This window comes from Myxine glutinosa, chromosome 4, assembly GCF_964187855.1.
Source record: "Myxine glutinosa chromosome 4, kmMyxGlut1.1, whole genome shotgun sequence".
Classification (NCBI taxonomy): Eukaryota; Metazoa; Chordata; class Myxini; order Myxiniformes; family Myxinidae; genus Myxine; species Myxine glutinosa.
The window spans coordinates 137,449,454-137,469,254 of record NC_136264.1 but is presented as its reverse complement, the minus strand read 5'-3'; positions in this window follow the sequence as shown (position 1 = coordinate 137,469,254).

Below are 19,801 nucleotides of genomic sequence, written 5' to 3'. Positions count from 1 at the left end.
TGTGGTCGTTCGTTTTGGCTTTGCGAATGGACCAAACCATTCCATGCAAATAGGAGGGTGGTTCTGTGGTCGTTCGTTTTGGCTTTGCGAATGGACCAAACCATTCCATGTAAATAGGAGGGTGGTTCTGTGGTCGTTCGTTTTGGCTTTGCGAATGGACCAAACCATTCCATGCAAATAGGAGGGTGGTTCTGTGGTCGTTACTGCCACGTGGTTTCAAAGTTTTGTTGTTGTTGTTTGCACGCATGTTTTTTGCAAGCACGTACGGGCGAGCACGTACGTGCGGGCACGCCCTAGTATATATAAATTGAGGTAATATTAAGTTATGGAATTAATTGCTTTCAACAATGCAAAGGGTGACAAAATATGGGATTTTAATGGGATTTTTTTAATGGGATATTGGTTTAGGAATGTTTAGAGGTCATTGCAATGTGATAATGACTTGTGACCACTTGTTGTTGGAACTTGTTGGAACTTGTTGTTGGAACTTGTTGTTGGAACTTGCTGTTGGCACTTGTTGGAACTTGTTGGAACTTGTTGTTGGAACTTGTTGTTGGAACTTGTTGTTGGAACTTGCTGTTGGAACTTGCTGTTGGAACTTGCTGTTGGAACTTGTTGTTGGAACTTGTTGTTGGAACTTGTTGTTGGAACTTGTTGTTGGAACTTGCTGTTGGAACTTGTTGTTGGAACTTGCTGTTGGAACTTGCTGTTGGAACTTGTTGGAACTTGTTGTTGGAACTTGCTGTTGGAACTTGCTGTTGGAACTTGCTGTTGGAACTTGTTGTTGGAACTTGTTGTTGGAACTTGTTGGAACTTGTTGTTGGAACTTGCTGTTGGAACTTGTTGGAACTTGTTGTTGGAACTTGTTGTTGGAACTTGCTGTTGGCACTTGTTGGAACTTGTTGGAACTTGTTGTTGGAACTTGCTGTTGGAACTTGTTGGAACTTGTTGTTGGAACTTGTTGTTGGAACTTGTTGTTGGAACTTGTTGGAACTTGTTGTTGGAACTTGTTGTTGGAACTTGTTGTTGGAACTTGCTGTTGGAACTTGTTGTTGGAACTTGTTGTTGGAATGTTTTGGGAACATTCAAATGTTGGGTTTTGCTAACGTTTCCACAACGTCGCCACAACGTTTCACTTTCGTTGTTGCAACGTTTTGCTCCAACGTTTTGGGAACATTCAAATGTTGGGTTTTGCTAACGTTTCCACAACGTCGCTACAACGTTTCACTTTCGTTGTTGCAACGTTTTGCTCCAACGTTTTGGGGACATTCGAATGTCAAGTGAATCGAATGAGAATTCAGGAATTATTTCATTATTAACGATTAATGAAGTACTTATTTAATTAATTACATTTCTTATTACATTACAGTAATTACATTACAGTAATTACCTGAGGTAATTACAGTAATTACAGTTCCGGTAATTACAGTAATTACAGTAATCATTACAGTAATTGCAGTAATCTTATTACAGTAATTACATTACACTAGGGCATGCCCGTACTATATATATATCTAAAATTATATCCCCCCCCCTATTTACATGAAATGGTTTGGTCCAAAGCGAACGGCTTGCGAGTGGTGACAATCCCCCCCCTCTATTTACATGCAATGGTTCGGTCCAAAGCGAACGGCTTCCGGAGTTTGGTAAAGAAATCGCCATCGCGTACACAAACGCGCAGGAAAGCGAATGAATCGCAAATTCGTTTTTATTAGTTGTAAAACATAATGCCCAATTATTCAATTAGCGCCAACGTATTTTGGCTGTTTGCAATTTAATCGCAAGGCAAAGTAGAAAGAGAAGAGGGAAAAAAAGAAAAGCCTTGCCTTGCTGCAAACAGCTGCTGCAAACAACAACAACATGGAAGGCTGCACTGTCCGGAAGTTGGCATATCGCAGTTACGATTATTTTAGTGTTAATGGCCAATTATTCAATTAGCGCCAACGTATTTTGGCTGTTTGCAATTTAATCGCAAGGAAAAGTAGAAAGAGAAGAGGGAAAAAAAGAAAAGCCTTGCATTAACGCATTAACGCTTGCATTGCATTAACGGTTCGGCACACGTGATAGCTCGCTGCTCTCTGATTGGTTGAAGCGTTTTTTGGACATAGCTCGGTAGGTACTTGTCCGATTAATTACAAACCTTGAAAAGGCACATCCTCGGGTCCCCAGCAATATACCTGGCAAGTTTCAAGTATATCGGACCCGTGGTTGTCGAGAAACAGCGGTCACAGACAAACACACAGACACACAGACACACAGACACACAGACACACAGACACACAGACACACAGACACACAGACACACAGACACACAGACACACAGAGATTGCTGGAATTATAGATAGATTAACTCAGGCACCTTTTGAGTAAGGAAGCTGATATTTGGACATGACACTGACCAAGTGATGTGGCTGTCAAGGAAAATATTGATTTATTGATTAATCATTTAATAAATTAACTCGTTGATTTATAAATGACTTATTTAATTAAAATTCCTCAGAGATACATCTTCGGATGAAATACTTGCAGATTGGTTATGCTATGAGCCAATTGATTAAGGAAAATATTTTGCGATGGCCATATTGGCAATTTCGTGGCCATATTCGTGGCAACTCAGTTAGTGCCACTGCACCTTTAAAATGCATCCCTGCGTTCATTTTTCGATCGATTGAGTTGAAATTTTGAACAATCGGATCTGGACTGTCGTTGTTAACGACTCTAGCACGCACTCGTCCAATCAGGATGGAGCGGTATGGTCCCCGGATCATCACTGCCCGCAGTTTTAATTAATTTTACTTTCCTCTTGGTCATATAATTTTGAAGACATGCATGTCATGATAGAGGAAATGTTTGTTCTGTTGAACGGAATAAATGTTGTTTATTTGAGTGGATGGGTATTTTTGTGTATTTTGTATATATTTTCACGACTAATTCCAGTTAACATCCTGCAAAATTTGCTCGTTTGCTGGCCGAGTCGAAATTGCGTTGAGTTTCTATGGCATGCGCCATTAAAAGCGCTGTGTAATGGTTGAGCTCCCTTTATTTCGTTTTGGTCATGCGGATGAGCAAACAAAGTGACAAATGCTGCGGCTGGAGCAGTAGAAGCGATGTTTTTTAATGGAAACGATGTAATGAGTAATTAAAAGTGGGAGGGGGCAACACCACGCATACCTCTTTTAAGGTGTGTATAAACCCTGGAATAAACGTGGGAGGGGGCAACACCACGCATACCTCTTTTAAGGTGTGTATAAACCCTGGAATATTTCAGCAATCAATACAATGCTGAAACTATGTAAGTTAATTTAATGAGTAATTTAATGAGTAATTTAATGAGTAATTTAATGAGTAATTTAATGAGTAATTTAATGAGTAATTTAATGAGTAATTTAATGAGTAATTTAATAAGTAATTTAATAAGGAATTTAATGAGGAATTTAATGAAGAATAAACGTGGGAGGGGGCAACACCACACATACCTCTTTTAAGGTATGTATAAACCCTGGAATATTTCAGCAATCAATACGATGCTGAAATGATGTAATTTACTGTGTAAGAGGGTCGACCTTGGGTTTGTTTGGGTTTGTTGTTTATTTTTGTGGGTGTGTATTTTTGTGTATTTTGGATATATTTTCACGACTAATTCCAGTTAACATCCTGCAAAATTTGCTCGTTTTCTGGCCGAGTCGAAATTGCGTTGAGTTTCTATGGCATGCGCCATTAAAAGCGCTGTGTAATGGTTGAGCTCCTTTTATTTCGTTTTGGTCATGCGGATGAGCAGACAAAATGACGAATGCTGCGGCTGGAGCAGTGGAAGCGATTTTTGAATTGTTCAATGATTATTCGATACTGTTATGACTTATTGTCAATAGGTATACTAAGTGGCCATGAGGTAGCCTGTTGCTATGTACAGTTTTATTCTATTGTTGATTATACCACATAACTGTGGTGATAAAGGAAATGTTCGTTTTAAATAGATGATTATGATATGACCATGACTATAAAATCATGATGATTATTATGAATGATATCATAGGGTTCAAATGCAGAATGATTGCATGAACATGGGAAAGAACTTTCAAGCCCTATGGGATAAATTGGGTGTTACAAGCGATGGAGCTTCAAAATTTAGCATGATTGAAGGAATTTACAGTCTTATTTCAGGAGTTTTACGAAATTTAAATGGCCAAGAGATTTTGGGTACTATTAAAAGGAAAATGATGAGATATTTTTCCCAAAGAACTTTAATATCTGCCATCCATTTTGGCTGTCTCACGAATGAAGGATGAGTTGCCTTTAGTGGTTGCAAAGAAAATTTGTGGAGACCAGGCAAAATGGGAAAATATGTCAGATATGACCCTAGGACAGGACGGTGATTCATCAATTGACATGAGGTACGAATCTGAGGTGACGACCGATGAAATTCGATCTCAGTCAATGGATGGACCTGTCCTGACATCATTGGGGAAAGGGCTTATGCAAGGAGACATCCAAAATGATTAATTTGATTTATTGATGAATATTGATGAATTAATTGAAATTGAATAATTGATTGAATTGTTAATTGATTGAATCTAATTGATTGAATTTAATTGCATAAATTGAACTGAATAAATTGAATTGAATATATTGATTGTTTGATTGATGAAAATGCGGTCTCAAGAAAGAAACTTTGATATATTTGCGAGATATTATCAATGTGGAGACAACCTGGGAAAATTGAGCAAGGTGGTGAGTTTATATACAGATATATATGTGCGGTTACCATTGTGTGATTTCCCCGTCAAACAGAGCGGACACCTGAGGATTCACCCATTTCATACTGACCCTCCGGCTCATCTGCAAATACTGATCTGTGAGATTGGATTGTGCAAAAGCCACAGCTGAGGGAGATTCTCTGGAAATCACCGTGTGAACAGGTGGAGAGATCCTTCCTGGAGGTACGAGTGAAGCTTTAGAGGAACCTGGAACAAGCTACAACACATCCAACGCTACTTTGATAAAAGGCAGAATGGGAAATGGAGCCTGCAAGAATACACAAGGACAACCAGAAATTCCACAAAAAGGTACTTGTACACATCATATGTACGACCGTTATGGTGCCGAAGCTATAAGACAGGTCGAGAATTGGTATTTGTGGACAAAGGGACATGATGAGGAGTTTCCAAGAGATGGTACATTCGAGCGAAGTCGATTGGAAAGATTGGAACAAAGATTGAAAGCCAGGAAGAGACAGAATCTAACGGTAGACTGGCTTGCATTCCATCTTTGGGATGGTGAATCCAGACAACGGGAACAGCAAGAACGGATAACGGATCTAGAACTTAAAATAAAAAGGATACAGGATACAGTGGAGGAGACAAATGCACAACTGCCCTCGAAATTAGGAACGAAAGTGACAGTTGTCCCATCAGATTTCCAGTTGTCTCCCCAAAAAGGACGGTACAGAGAATTTTTTCGTGTTTCAGGAGATAACGAGAGATTGCAGTGGCAACTCAGGGATGTAGAGATGCAGCCCAGCAATACAAGTGCACAGGTGCACAGATCAGACAACGACAGAAACCGGTGTTTCAAATGTGGACGGATGGGACATTGGAAAAGAGGATGTCCGTATACCAAAAGGAAGACAAGTTAATAGGGTAAACCAAGATCAAGGGTACCAGTGCTGACCGATACCTCAGACAATGATTAGGCCTTCATTGCTGCAAATCCCAAATGATGATTGGCCTCAACAGATTCGATTACTGGACAAACATGAATAACTGTCGATGATTCTTGTGTCTGAAAAGTTTTCAGAGCAAGAATGATTCATTTTTTCTTTTTGCTTGTTAACAAATTAATAATTAATTGATCAAATGCCAAAATTGGATCTTCTATTTTGGGCACAGCAATTTTAAATTTACAAAGTTTGGAACAATTGCGTTGCAATTTTTGGCAAACCAAGTAACAAGAGTCACATGATGATCAGGTGGGAATTTCGGACTATTGTTCCGCACAATTGATAGGTCAATGGTCGACTGACATGCAAATGGGTGTGTAGTCAAAATTTGGATAGATTATTGTGAAGGCAGAAAGGGTAATTTCAATTTGACATCATAAAGGTTTTCTAAGAATGGACTTTTGGTTCATTTGTCTATAAGCATTTTGAATTTGATTGACAAATTTTATGAAATTGAAATAAAATTGACACCCATCTGATCTGTAAATAATGGTTCCAACGCAAACAAATATGCATAATGCATGTGTGTGTGTGTTTTTGTGTATCAATCTTACAAGATTGTTGACACCGACAGTGTGCCTGTCTGGAAATGGATAGTTATATGTGGATGGGATTGGGATATGTGGATGGGATTGAACATCCAGAGAATCCGTAAAATAAAATAGAAATATAATTTGATTATGAACATTATCTCTTTTGTCAAGGGAAATGGAATATAAAAAATTTGATGTGCTGGGTTATGAGCAGCCATTAATTAATAGTAAAATTGTGAGTAATTTTGGGATTCCATTTTTGATAGAATGTATATGAGAATAACATCTATTTATGGATATGAGCTTCATAAAAGGAAATGAGGAAGTACAAAATCATCCAAATTTGGGAGAGGTCTTACACTGACTTCCCAGAATACTCGGCTCATGGATATATATATATATAAACTTGAATTTTATCAGCATATAAATTGTGCTGCATGTATGGATGTGTATTAGGCATAGATGATATGGGAAAATAGTAAAGAAAATCTTGCTGATTTGAACAATTGTGAGTTTTAAAACGGAATGCATTGTGCATCTTAAACCAAGGGGCAGACATGAACGCGCTGTTACGTTATTTATACTCAGAACGCGCTGTTACGTGTACCTGCAACATATTTGTTAATCTCGCACACCTATATTGGCATACTGGTGTCAGTAGTACTCACTGGGTGCATAGAAATGGATGAGCAACAGTTAAGGGGGTGTAAAAAAAAAAAACAAAAAAAAAAAACACTTACTTGGATATTTTCTACAAAAGTAGGGGTTTCAATAAGTGGTACCATACACATGGGATTCATCAAATTAAGTTTTGGAGTTCAAACAAAGTCACTGGTTAACAGATGGGAATGGATAGTAAATAAATTCTTCGATGCTGGGTAAATGAAGTGAGATATTACAAAGACTTATTAGAGCTATTGTTCTTCCTTGCAGCAGTGGGAGAAAATTTAGATCCAACATAATGAATCTATAAATGAATGTGATAGGGATAATATCCTCAATTTGTACTAATTATTTGATTGTGGGTAAAGGAATTAATTAATCGTAGTGGATTGTTAACAAGCAGCCTGAAATGTCCTGAGAGTGTGCATCCATGTAATCAGAAATCCCAGATTTGTTTTTACAAACAACATTTTGGTAGAGATCTTATGTGGACGAATACTTGCTTGGTAGATAAAAACGGTACTGCATGTTGGCAGCCACTTCAGTGGCCATTTAGGCCGAACAAATAGGGAAAAACTGTAATTGAATATGTAATTTACAGATGAGTATTTGGGAAGTAAAAAGGGAATTTATTGATTTGGGAGACATTTTTCGAAGGTTTATTAAAGTGTTGCAATATGACATTTGGCAAGGAAAATTATTGGATGGGAAAATTAGATCTGTTTATAAAATGAGTTTTGTTGACCCATTGAAGTTAATTCTTTGAATTGTTGTTTAATTAGCATGTTGAGTTCAAATTGGAAATAGTTTGGTAGAGCTTTGGTTAAAACCTTTGGTTGCAGTGTTTTGGAACAAATTGATAAACCGTAGGAGGTTGATAAGAATAGAAACAAATATGGACCTAAAATAGAAAGATTGTTATGATGATATGAATAAATACTGAGATTAAAAGATTAAATCAAGTGATGTTGCAAATGAAACAGTAGAATTAAGATAATGGCATAACGACAATGTTATGAGTTGTGTCAATTACAATATCAGTGAACTCATATCACCACGAGTGACACACTGTTAGGAAAAAGAGGGAAAAGAAAAAGTGGAGAGGAATTATGGTAATAATACATTATGTTTAATTTGTTGGTTTGAAAAAATTGTTGTTGGGAATTAGGTATTCCCGTTTGTGATTGTAATCATATACAATGCTATTCTTAGTTTAGTAATAAAATACATACCTGATTGAATATTATTTGTGTGACGCATATAAATGAATATAACTTTTTGTGTTAAGGAAAAACAACAAATTGTTGAATGTGAAACTGTCGGAAGATATACATGATTATGCTGATTTCATGGTAAGATGCACCCTATCTGATTCAGTGTGTGCGGAAAGCAGATTCAGATGTGACTGAGCATAAGGATAAGACGAGATCACATTTTGGAGGGATTGCTAACGGAATTGGGAAGAAGTTCGAGAAAGAAAATTTGTGGCTAAAAAATGAAGTTAATCGTGGCATACACCCTCTTTCTCAAAGAATGATGAAGACATTCTCCCGTGTAACTTGGAGATGAATGCTTACCTTCACCAAGGAAATTTATGTGACCATTTGCCTGGATCACACTGCAACATATGAAAGAAAGGCGATCACTTACTCTTGTTCGAAGGCTTCGAACATTCACCACATCAGAAGTTGCAGGACAACGACATTTTACCGGCAACCTCTGTGAAATGCGGGGACATATGTTATTACTTCACCAACGTCCGGGGAACCAGCATGGAGCTGCAAAAAACGGCTGTGCCCTTGTCACAACAGCTGTGCACGATTCTGCTGGTTGCTCCTGGTAAGGACCATGAATGACCTGAACACCATGGTCCCAACATCATTGTGGATGCATCCGGCATCCCTGTTCCACATCTTGCTGGCCAATCAACGTCACACCAATACTTGCTGCCCACTCACAATGAGGGTGGAGGCAAGTCGACTACAACTGGGTGAAGGCCGTGTTCAGGAATTACTATGGTTTACAGCAAAAAGTGGCAAGAATGCTACAAGGAGAGCAGGGTCAGTCTATGACTCCGCAATGTTACCACAACAGCGAAATCCTACACGAAGTAGTGCAGGAGCTATGAAGACATTAGGAGAAAATGTTTCATACCAGGATTCAAACACAAGTGATCAGCCCTTCCTTTCAAACAAAGTCAACATTTGTGTGGAGGCAAACGTTTTTTACCAGATGGTGCAGATGCTTTACAAAACTTGAAAATGAAGTGAAATTGTTGTATCTTGGTGATGGTGAAGTGTTGTTTTGAAAATATATTTGTGATGCAAATGCAATAGATTGAACGATATGGAAGGAGTCAATGACCAACGAAATGTTTTGTGATTCTTGCAGGATGACGGTGTATGCCCAAGGGAATTTGATTACCAAAGTGATTGATTATTTACTTATACTTGTAATGATGTTTACTTGTAGTGATTGATTATTTACTTATACTTGTAATGATGTTTACTTGTAGTGATTGATTATTTACTTATATTGATGTTTAGATTAATGGTTAATATAAACAAAAACAAAAAGATGAGGGAATTGTGGAAGTGTAACTCAGCGTAACTTATTAATTGGCACTGGTAACTTATTAATTAACCTGGTAACAAAGCAAATACATTTTACATGCAAACTCTGTGAAGGACGAGTTTGTAAATGAGTTAGGAATGTGCACGAACATGATAATCTCTTGAAACACCTGGTCACAGCCCCAGGCTGGAGCACCCCCCTATTGTTTGATAAATGGAACTCACAACAGGGGGGGCTAGCTGGCGCCAGGAAGGCGACCAGTAACGTCAGCGGAGAAGAGATTACGAGTTCAGCGGACAGAGGATTAAGTCGAGTTCGTCCATATAAACTAGAGCAAACGTGGAGTCGACAGTACTTGCTACGTGAAGCGCTGACCGAACGGGAGTGTCGGATGAACGAGAAGGACCAGCGAAAAGAGTTAACCTGATCCATTATATTATGCGGTATCATTTTGGTAATTGGATGAAGTGAATACAGTTTAATAAACTAGACCTTTTGTAACCTGTGTCCGGTCATTGGAGTCCTGTGAGTCCCCCAGTACAAATTCCCTGACACTAGTCCCTGACACACGAAAAGTTTGGTTTACTCTGTGAATCTGAGTCTTACTAGTTCCTGATACACAAAAAGTTTGGTTTACTCTGTGAATCCTGGTCTTACTAGTCCCTGACACACAAAACGTTTGGTTTACTCTGTCAATCCGAGTCTTACTAGACCCTGACACACAAAAAGTTTGGTTTACTCTGTCAATCCGAGTCTTACTAGACCCTGACACACAAAAAGTTTGGTTTACTCTGTCAATCCGAGTCTTACTAGTCCATGACACACAAAAAGTTTGGTTTACTCTGTGAATCCTGGTCTTACTAGTCCCTGACACACAAACATTTAGGTTTACTCTGTCAGTCCGAGTCTTGCTAGTCCCTGACACACAAAAAGTTTGGTTTACTCTGTCAATCCTGGTCTTACTAGTCCCTGACACACAAAAAGTTTGGTTTACTCTGTCAGTCCGAGTCTTACTAGTTCCTGATCCACGAAAAGTTTGCTTTACTCTGTCAATCCGAGTCTTACTAGTCCCTGACACACGAAAAGTTTGGTTTACTCTGTCAAGCCTCATCTTACTAGTTCCTGATCCACGAAAAGTTTGGTTTACTCTGTCAATCCGAGTCTTACGAGTTCCTGACACACAAAAAGTTTAGTTTACTCTGTCAAGCTTAGTCTTACTAGTTCCTGACACACAAAAAGTTTGGTTTACTCTGTCAGTCCGAGTCTTACTAGTCCCTGACACACGAAAAGTTTGGTTTACTCTGTGAATCCGAGTCTTACGAGTTCCTGAAACACAAAAAGTTTGGTTTACTCTGTGAATCCGAGTCTTACTAGTTCCTGATACACAAAAAGTTTGGTTTACTCTGTGAATCCTGGTCTTACTAGTCCCTGACACACAAAACGTTTGGTTTACTCTGTCAATCCGAGTCTTACTAGTCCCTGACACACGAAAAGTTTGGTTTACTCTGTGAATCCGAGTCTTACTAGTTCCTGATACACAAAAAGTTTGGTTTACTCTGTGAATCCTGGTCTTACTAGTCCCTGACACACAAAACGTTTGGTTTACTCTGTCAATCCGAGTCTTACTAGACCCTGACACACAAAAAGTTTGGTTTACTCTGTCAATCCGAGTCTTACTAGACCCTGACACACAAAAAGTTTGGTTTACTCTGTCAATCCGAGTCTTACGAGTCCGTGACACACAAAAAGTTTGGTTTACTCTGTGAATCCTGGTCTTACTAGTCCCTGACACACAAACATTTAGGTTTACTCTGTCAGTCCGAGTCTTACTAGTCCCTGACACACAAAAAGTTTGGTTTACCCTGTCAATCCTGGTCTTACTAGTCCCTGACACACGAAAAGTTTGGTTTACTCTGTGAATCCTGGTCTTACTAGTCCCTGACACACAAAAAGTTTGGTTTACTCTGTCAGTCCGAGTCTTACTAGTTCCTGATCCACGAAAAGTTTGCTTTACTCTGTCAATCCGAGTCTTACTAGTCCCTGACACACGAAAAGTTTGGTTTACTCTGTCAAGCCTCATCTTACTAGTTCCTGATCCACGAAAAGTTTGGTTTACTCTGTCAATCCGAGTCTTACGAGTTCCTGACACACAAAAAGTTTAGTTTACTCTGTCAAGCTTAGTCTTACTAGTTCCTGACACACAAAAAGTTTGGTTTACTCTGTCAATCCGAGTCTTACTAGTCCCTGACACACGAAAAGTTTGGTTCACTCTGTGAATCCGAGTCTTACGAGTTCCTGAAACACAAAAAGTTTGGTTTACTCTGTGAATCCGAGTCTTACTAGTTCCTGATACACAAAAAGTTTGGTTTACTCTGTGAATCCTGGTCTTACTAGTCCCTGACACACAAAACGTTTGGTTTACTCTGTCAATCCGAGTCTTACTAGACCCTGACACACAAAAAGTTTGGTTTACTCTGTGAATCCGAGTCTTACTAGTCCCTGACACACAAAAAGTTTGGTTTACTCTGTGAATCCGAGTCTTACTAGTTCCTGATACACAAAAAGTTTGGTTTACTCTGTGAATCCTGGTCTTACTAGTCCCTGACACACAAAACGTTTGGTTTACTCTGTCAATCCGAGTCTTACTAGACCCTGACACACAAAAAGTTTGGTTTACTCTGTCAATCCGAGTCTTACTAGACCCTGACACACGAAAAGTTTGGTTTACTCTGTGAATCCGAGTCTTACGAGTTCCTGAAACACAAAAAGTTTGGTTTACTCTGTCAATCCGAGTCTTACTAGTCCCTGACACACGAAAAGTTTGGTTTACTCTGTGAATCCGAGTCTTACGAGTTCCTGAAACACAAAAAGTTTGGTTTACTCTGTCAATCCGAGTCTTACTAGTCCCTGACACACGAAAAGTTTGGTTTACTCTGTGAATCCGAGTCTTACTAGTTCCTGATACACAAAAAGTTTGGTTTACTCTGTGAATCCTGGTCTTACTAGTCCCTGACACACAAAACGTTTGGTTTACTCTGTCAATCCGAGTCTTACTAGTCCCTGACACACAAAAAGTTTGGTTTACTCTGTCAGTCCGAGTCTTACTAGTTCCTGATACACAAAAAGTTTGGTTTACTCTGTCAGTCCGAGTCTTACTAGTTCCTGACACACAAAAAGTTTGGTTTACTCTGTGAGTCCGAGTCTTACTAGTTCCTGATACACAAAAAGTTTGGTTTACTCTGTGAATCCTGGTCTTACTAGTTCCTGACACACAAAAAGTTTGGTTTACTCTGTGAATCCGAGTCTTACTAGTTCCTGATACACAAAAAGTTTGGTTTACTCTGTGAATCCTGGTCTTACTCGTCCCTGACACACAAAACGTTTGGTTTACTCCGTCAATCCGAGTCTTACTAGACCCTGACACACAAAAAGTTTGGTTTACTCTGTCAATCCGAGTCTTACTCGTCCGTGACACACAAAGAATTTGGTTTACTCTGTGAATCCTGGTCTTACTAGTCCCTGACACACAAACATTTAGGTTTACTCTGTCAGTCCGAGTCTTACTAGTCCTTGATCCACGAAAAGTTTGGTTTACTCTGTCAATCCTAGTATTACTAGTTCCTGACACAAAAAGTTTGGTTTACTCTGTCAATCCTAGTCTTACTAGTCCCTGACACACAAAACGTTTGGTTTACTCTGTCAATCCGAGTCTTACGAGTTCCTGACACACAAAAAGTTTAGTTTACTCTGTCAAGCTTAGTCTTACTAGTTCCTGATACACAAAAAGTTTGGTTTACTCTGTCAATCCGAGTCTTACTAGTCCCTGACACACAAGAAGTTTGGTTTACTCTGTCAATCCGAGTCTTACTAGTCCCTGACACACAACAAGTTTGGTTTACTCTGTCAATCCGAGTCTTACTAGTCCCTGACACAAAAGGTTTGGTTTACTCTGTCAATCCCAGTACTACTAGTTCCTGACACAAAAAGTTTGGTTTACTCTGTCAATCCGAGTCTTACTCGTTCCTGACACACGAAACGGATGGTTTACTCTTTCAGTCCGAGTCTTACGAGTTCCTGACACATGAAAAGTTTGGTTTACTCTGTCAGTCCGAGTCTTACTAGTTCCTGACACACGAAAAGTTTGGTTTACTCTTTCAGTCCGAGTCTTACTAGTTCCTGACACATGAAAAGTTTGGTTTACTCTTTCAGTCCGAGTCTTACTAGTCCCTGACACATGAAAAGTTTGGTTTACTCTGTGAATCGTGGTCTTACTAGTCCCTGACACACAAAAAGTTTGGTTTACTCTGTGAATCCTGGTCTTACTAGTTCCTGACACACAAAAAGTTTGGTTTACTCTGTGAATCCTGGTCTTACTAGTTCCTGACACACAAAAAGTTTGGTTTACTCTGTGAATCCTGGTCTTACTAGTCCCTGACACACGAAAAGTTTGGTTTACTCTGTGAATCCGAGTCTTACTAGTTCCTGAAACACAAAAAGTTTGGTTTACTCTGTGAATCCGAGTCTTACGAGTTCCTGAAACACAAAAAGTTTGGTTTACTCTGTGAATCCGAGTCTTACTAGTTCCTGATACACAAAAAGTTTGGTTTACTCTGTGAATCCTGGTCTTACTAGTCCCTGACACACAAAACGTTTGGTTTACTCTGTCAATCCGAGTCTTACTAGTCCCTGCCACACGAAAAGTTTGGTTTACTCTGTGAATCCGAGTCTTACTAGTTCCTGATACACAAAAAGTTTGGTTTACTCTGTGAATCCTGGTCTTACTAGTCCCTGACACACAAAACGTTTGGTTTACTCTGTCAATCCGAGTCTTACTAGACCCTGACACACAAAAAGTTTGGTTTACTCTGTCAATCCGAGTCTTACTAGACCCTGACACACAAAAAGTTTGGTTTACTCTGTCAATCCGAGTCTTACTAGTCCCTGACACACAAACATTTAGGTTTACTCTGTCAGTCCGAGTCTTACTAGTCCCTGACACACAAAAAGTTTGGTTTACTCTGTGAATCCTGGTCTTACTAGTCCCTGACACACAAAAAGTTTGGTTTACTCTGTCAATCCGAGTCTTACTAGTCCCTGACACACAAAAAGTTTGGTTTACTCTGTGAATCCTGGTCTTACTAGTCCCTGACACACGAAAAGTTTGGTTTACTCTGTGAATCCTGGTCTTACTAGTCCCTGACACACGAAAAGTTTGGTTTACTCTGTCAATCCGAGTCTTACTAGTCCCTGACACACAAAAAGTTTGGTTTACTCTGTGAATCCTGGTCTTACTAGTCCCTGACACACGAAAAGTTTGGTTTACTCTGTCAATCCTAGTCTTACTAGTTCCTGACACACAAAAAGTTTGGTTTACTCTGTGAATCCTGGTCTTACTAGTCCCTGACACACGAAAAGTTTGGTTTACTCTGTCAATCCGAGTCTTACTAGTCCCTGACACACAAAAAGTTTGGTTTACTCTGTGAATCCTGGTCTTACTAGTCCCTGACACACGAAAAGTTTGGTTTACTCTGTGAATCCGAGTCTTACTAGTTCCTGACACACGAAAAGTTTGGTTTACTCTGTCAATCCGAGTCTTACTAGTCCCTGACACAAAAAGTTTGGTTTACTCTGTGAATCCGAGTCTTACTAGTTCCTGATACACAAAAAGTTTGGTTTACTCTGTCAATCCGAGTCTTACTAGTCCCTGACACACAACAAGTTTGGTTTACTCTGTCAATCCGAGTCTAACTAGTCCCTGACACACAACAAGTTTGGTTTACTCTGTCAATCCGAGTCTAACTAGTCACTGACACACAACAAGTTTGGTTTACTCTGTCAATCCGAGTCTTACTAGTCCCTGACACACAAAAAGTTTGGTTTACTCTGTCAATCCGAGTCTTACTTGTCCCTGACACAAAAAGTTTGGTTTACTCTGTGAATACGAGTCTTACGAGTTCCTGAAACACAAAAAGTTTGGTTTACTCTGTGAATCCTGGTCTTACTAGTTCCTGACACACAAAAAGTTTGGTTTACTCTGTGAATCCGAGTCTTACTAGTTCCTGATACACAAAAAGTTTGGTTTACTCTGTGAATCCTCGTCTTACTCGTCCCTGACACACAAAACGTTTGGTTTCCTCTGTCAATCCGAGTCTTACTAGACCCTGACACACAAAAAGTTTTGTTTACTCTGTCAATCCGAGTCTTACTCATCCATGACACACAAAGAGTTTGGTTTACTCTGTGAATCCTGGTCTTACTAGTCCCTGACACACAAAAAGTTTGGTTTACTCTGTCAATCCGAGTCTTACTCATCCGTGACACACAAAGAGTTTGGTTTACTCTGTGAATCCTGGTCTTACTAGTCCCTGACACACAAACATTTAGGTTTACTCTGTCAGTCCGAGTCTTACTAGTCCCTGACACACAAAAAGTTTGGTTTACTCTGTCAATCCTGGTCTTACTAGTCCCTGACACACGAAAGGTTTGGTTTACTCTGTGAATCCTGGTCTAACTAGTCCCTGACACACAAAAAGTTTGGTTTACTCTGTGAATCCGAGTCTTACTAGTCCCTGACACACAAAAAGTTTGGTTTACTCTGTCAGTCCGAGTCTTACTAGTTCCTGATACACAAAAAGTTTAGTTTACTCTGTCAATCCGAGTCTTACTAGTTCCTGACACACAAAAAGTTTGGTTTACTCTGTGAATCCGAGTCTTACTAGTTCCTGATACACAAAAAGTTTGGTTTACTCTGTGAATCCGAGTCTTACTAGTTCCTGATACACAAAAAGTTTGGTTTACTCTGTGAATCCGAGTCTTACTAGTCCTTGATCCACAAAAAGTTTGGTTTACTCTGTCAATCCTAGTACTACTAGTTCCTGACACAAAAAGTTTGGTTTACTCTGTCAATCCGAGTCTTACTTGTCCCTGACACAACAAGTTTGGTTTACTCTGTCAATCCGAGTCTTACTAGTCCTTGACACATGAAAAGTTTGGTTTACTCTTTCAGTCCGAGACTTACTAGTCCCTGACACATGAAAAGTTTGGTTTACTCTTTCAGTCCGAGTCTTACTAGTCCCTGACACATGAAAAGTTTGGTTTACTCTGTGAATCCTGGTCTTACTAGTCCCTGACACGCGAAAAGTTTGCTTTACCCTGTGAATCCTGGTCTTACTAGTCCCTGACACACGAAAAGTTTGGTTTACTCTGTCAATCCGAGTCTTTCTAGTCCCTGACACACAAAAAGTTTGCTTTACTCTGTGAATCCTGGTCTTACTAGTCCCTGACACACGAAAAGTTTGGTTTACTCTGTCAATCCGAGTCTTACTAGTCCCTGACACACAAAAAGTTTGCTTTACTCTGTGAATCCTGGTCTTACCAGTTCCTGACACACAAAAAGTTTGGTTTACTCTGTGAATCCTGGTCTTACTAGTTCCTGACACACGAAAAGTTTGGTTTACTCTGTGAATCCGAGTCTTCCGAGTTCCTGATACACAAAAAGTTTGGTTTACTCTGTCAATCCGAGTCTTACTAGTTCCTGACACACAAAAAGTTTGGTTTACTCTGTGAATCCTGGTCTTACTAGTTCCTGACACACAAAAAGTTTGGTTTACTCTGTGAATCCTGGTCTTACTAGTTCCTGACACACAAAAAGTTTGGTTTACTCTGTCAATCCGAGTCTTACTAGTCCCTGACACACGAAAAGTTTGGTTTACTCTGTGAATCCGAGTCTTACGAGTTCCTGAAACACAAAAAGTTTGGTTTACTCTGTCAATCCGAGTCTTACTAGTCCCTGACACACAAACATTTAGGTTTACTCTGTCAGTCCGAGTCTTACTAGTCCCTGACACACAAAAAGTTTGGTTTACTCTGTCAGTCCGAGTCTTACTAGTCCCTGATACACAAAAAGTTTGGTTTACTCTGTGAATCCTGGTCTTACTAGTCCCTGACACACAAAAAGTTTGGTTTACTCTGTCAATCCGAGTCTTACTAGTCCCTGACACACAAAAAGTTTGGTTTACTCTGTGAATCCTGGTCTTACTAGTCCCTGACACACGAAAAGTTTGGTTTACTCTGTGAATCCTGGTCTTACTAGTCCCTGACACACGAAAAGTTTGGTTTACTCTGTCAATCCGAGTCTTACTAGTCCCTGACACACAAAAAGTTTGGTTTACTCTGTGAATCCTGGTCTTACTAGTCCCTGACACACGAAAAGTTTGGTTTACTCTGTCAATCCTAGTCTTACTAGTTCCTGACACACAAAAAGTTTGGTTTACTCTGTGAATCCTGGTCTTACTAGTCCCTGACACACGAAAAGTTTGGTTTACTCTGTCAATCCGAGTCTTACTAGTCCCTGACACACAAAAAGTTTGGTTTACTCTGTGAATCCTGGTCTTACTAGTCCCTGACACACGAAAAGTTTGGTTTACTCTGTGAATCCGAGTCTTACTAGTTCCTGACACACGAAAAGTTTGGTTTACTCTGTCAATCCGAGTCTTACTAGTCCCTGATACACAAAAAGTTTGGTTTACTCTGTGAATCCGAGTCTTACTAGTTCCTGATACACAAAAAGTTTGGTTTACTCTGTCAATCCGAGTCTTACTAGTCCCTGACACACAACAAGTTTGGTTTACTCTGTCAATCCGAGTCTAACTAGTCCCTGACACACAACAAGTTTGGTTTACTCTGTCAATCCGAGTCTAACTAGTCCCTGACACACAACAAGTTTGGTTTACTCTGTCAATCCGAGTCTTACTAGTCCCTGACACACAAAAAGTTTGGTTTACTCTGTCAATCCGAGTCTTACTTGTCCCTGACACAAAAAGTTTGGTTTACTCTGTGAATACGAGTCTTACGAGTTCCTGAAACACAAAAAGTTTGGTTTACTCTGTGAATCCTGGTCTTACTAGTTCCTGACACACAAAAAGTTTGGTTTACTCTGTGAATCCGAGTCTTACTAGTTCCTGATACACAAAAAGTTTGGTTTACTCTGTGAATCCTCGTCTTACTCGTCCCTGACACACAAAACGTTTGGTTTCCTCTGTCAATCCGAGTCTTACTAGACCCTGACACACAAAAAGTTTTGTTTACTCTGTCAATCCGAGTCTTACTCATCCATGACACACAAAGAGTTTGGTTTACTCTGTGAATCCTGGTCTTACTAGTCCCTGACACACAAAAAGTTTGGTTTACTCTGTCAATCCGAGTCTTACTCATCCGTGACACACAAAGAGTTTGGTTTACTCTGTGAATCCTGGTCTTACTAGTCCCTGACACACAAACATTGAGGTTTACTCTGTCAGTCCGAGTCTTACTAGTCCCTGACACACAAAAAGTTTGGTTTACTCTGTCAATCCTGGTCTTACTAGTCCCTGACACACGAAAGGTTTGGTTTACTCTGTGAATCCTGGTCTAACTAGTCCCTGACACACAAAAAGTTTGGTTTACTCTGTGAATCCGAGTCTTACTAGTCCCTGACACACAAAAAGTTTGGTTTACTCTGTGAATCCTGGTCTTACTAGTCCCTGACACACAAACATTGAGGTTTACTCTGTCAGTCCGAGTCTTACTAGTTCCTGATACACAAAAAGTTTAGTTTACTCTGTCAATCCGAGTCTTACTAGTTCCTGACACACAAAAAGTTTGGTTTACTCTGTGAATCCGAGTCTTACTAGTTCCTGATACACAAAAAGTTTGGTTTACTCTGTGAATCCGAGTCTTACTAGTTCCTGATACACAAAAAGTTTGGTTTACTCTGTGAATCCGAGTCTTACTAGTCCTTGATCCACAAAAAGTTTGGTTTACTCTGTCAATCCTAGTACTACTAGTTCCTGACACAAAAAGTTTGGTTTACTCTGTCAATCCGAGTCTTACTTGTCCCTGACACAACAAGTTTGGTTTACTCTGTCAATCCGAGTCTTACTAGTCCCTGACACATGAAAAGTTTGGTTTACTCTTTCAGTCCGAGACTTACTAGTCCCTGACACATGAAAAGTTTGGTTTACTCTTTCAGTCCGAGACTTACTAGTCCCTGACACATGAAAAGTTTGGTTTACTCTGTGAATCCTGGTCTTACTAGTCCCTGACACGCGAAAAGTTTGCTTTACCCTGTGAATCCTGGTCTTACTAGTCCCTGACACACGAAAAGTTTGGTTTACTCTGTCAATCCGAGTCTTTCTAGTCCCTGACACACAAAAAGTTTGCTTTACTCTGTGAATCCTGGTCTTACTAGTCCCTGACACACGAAAAGTTTGGTTTACTCTGTCAATCCGAGTCTTACTAGTCCCTGACACACAAAAAGTTTGCTTTACTCTGTGAA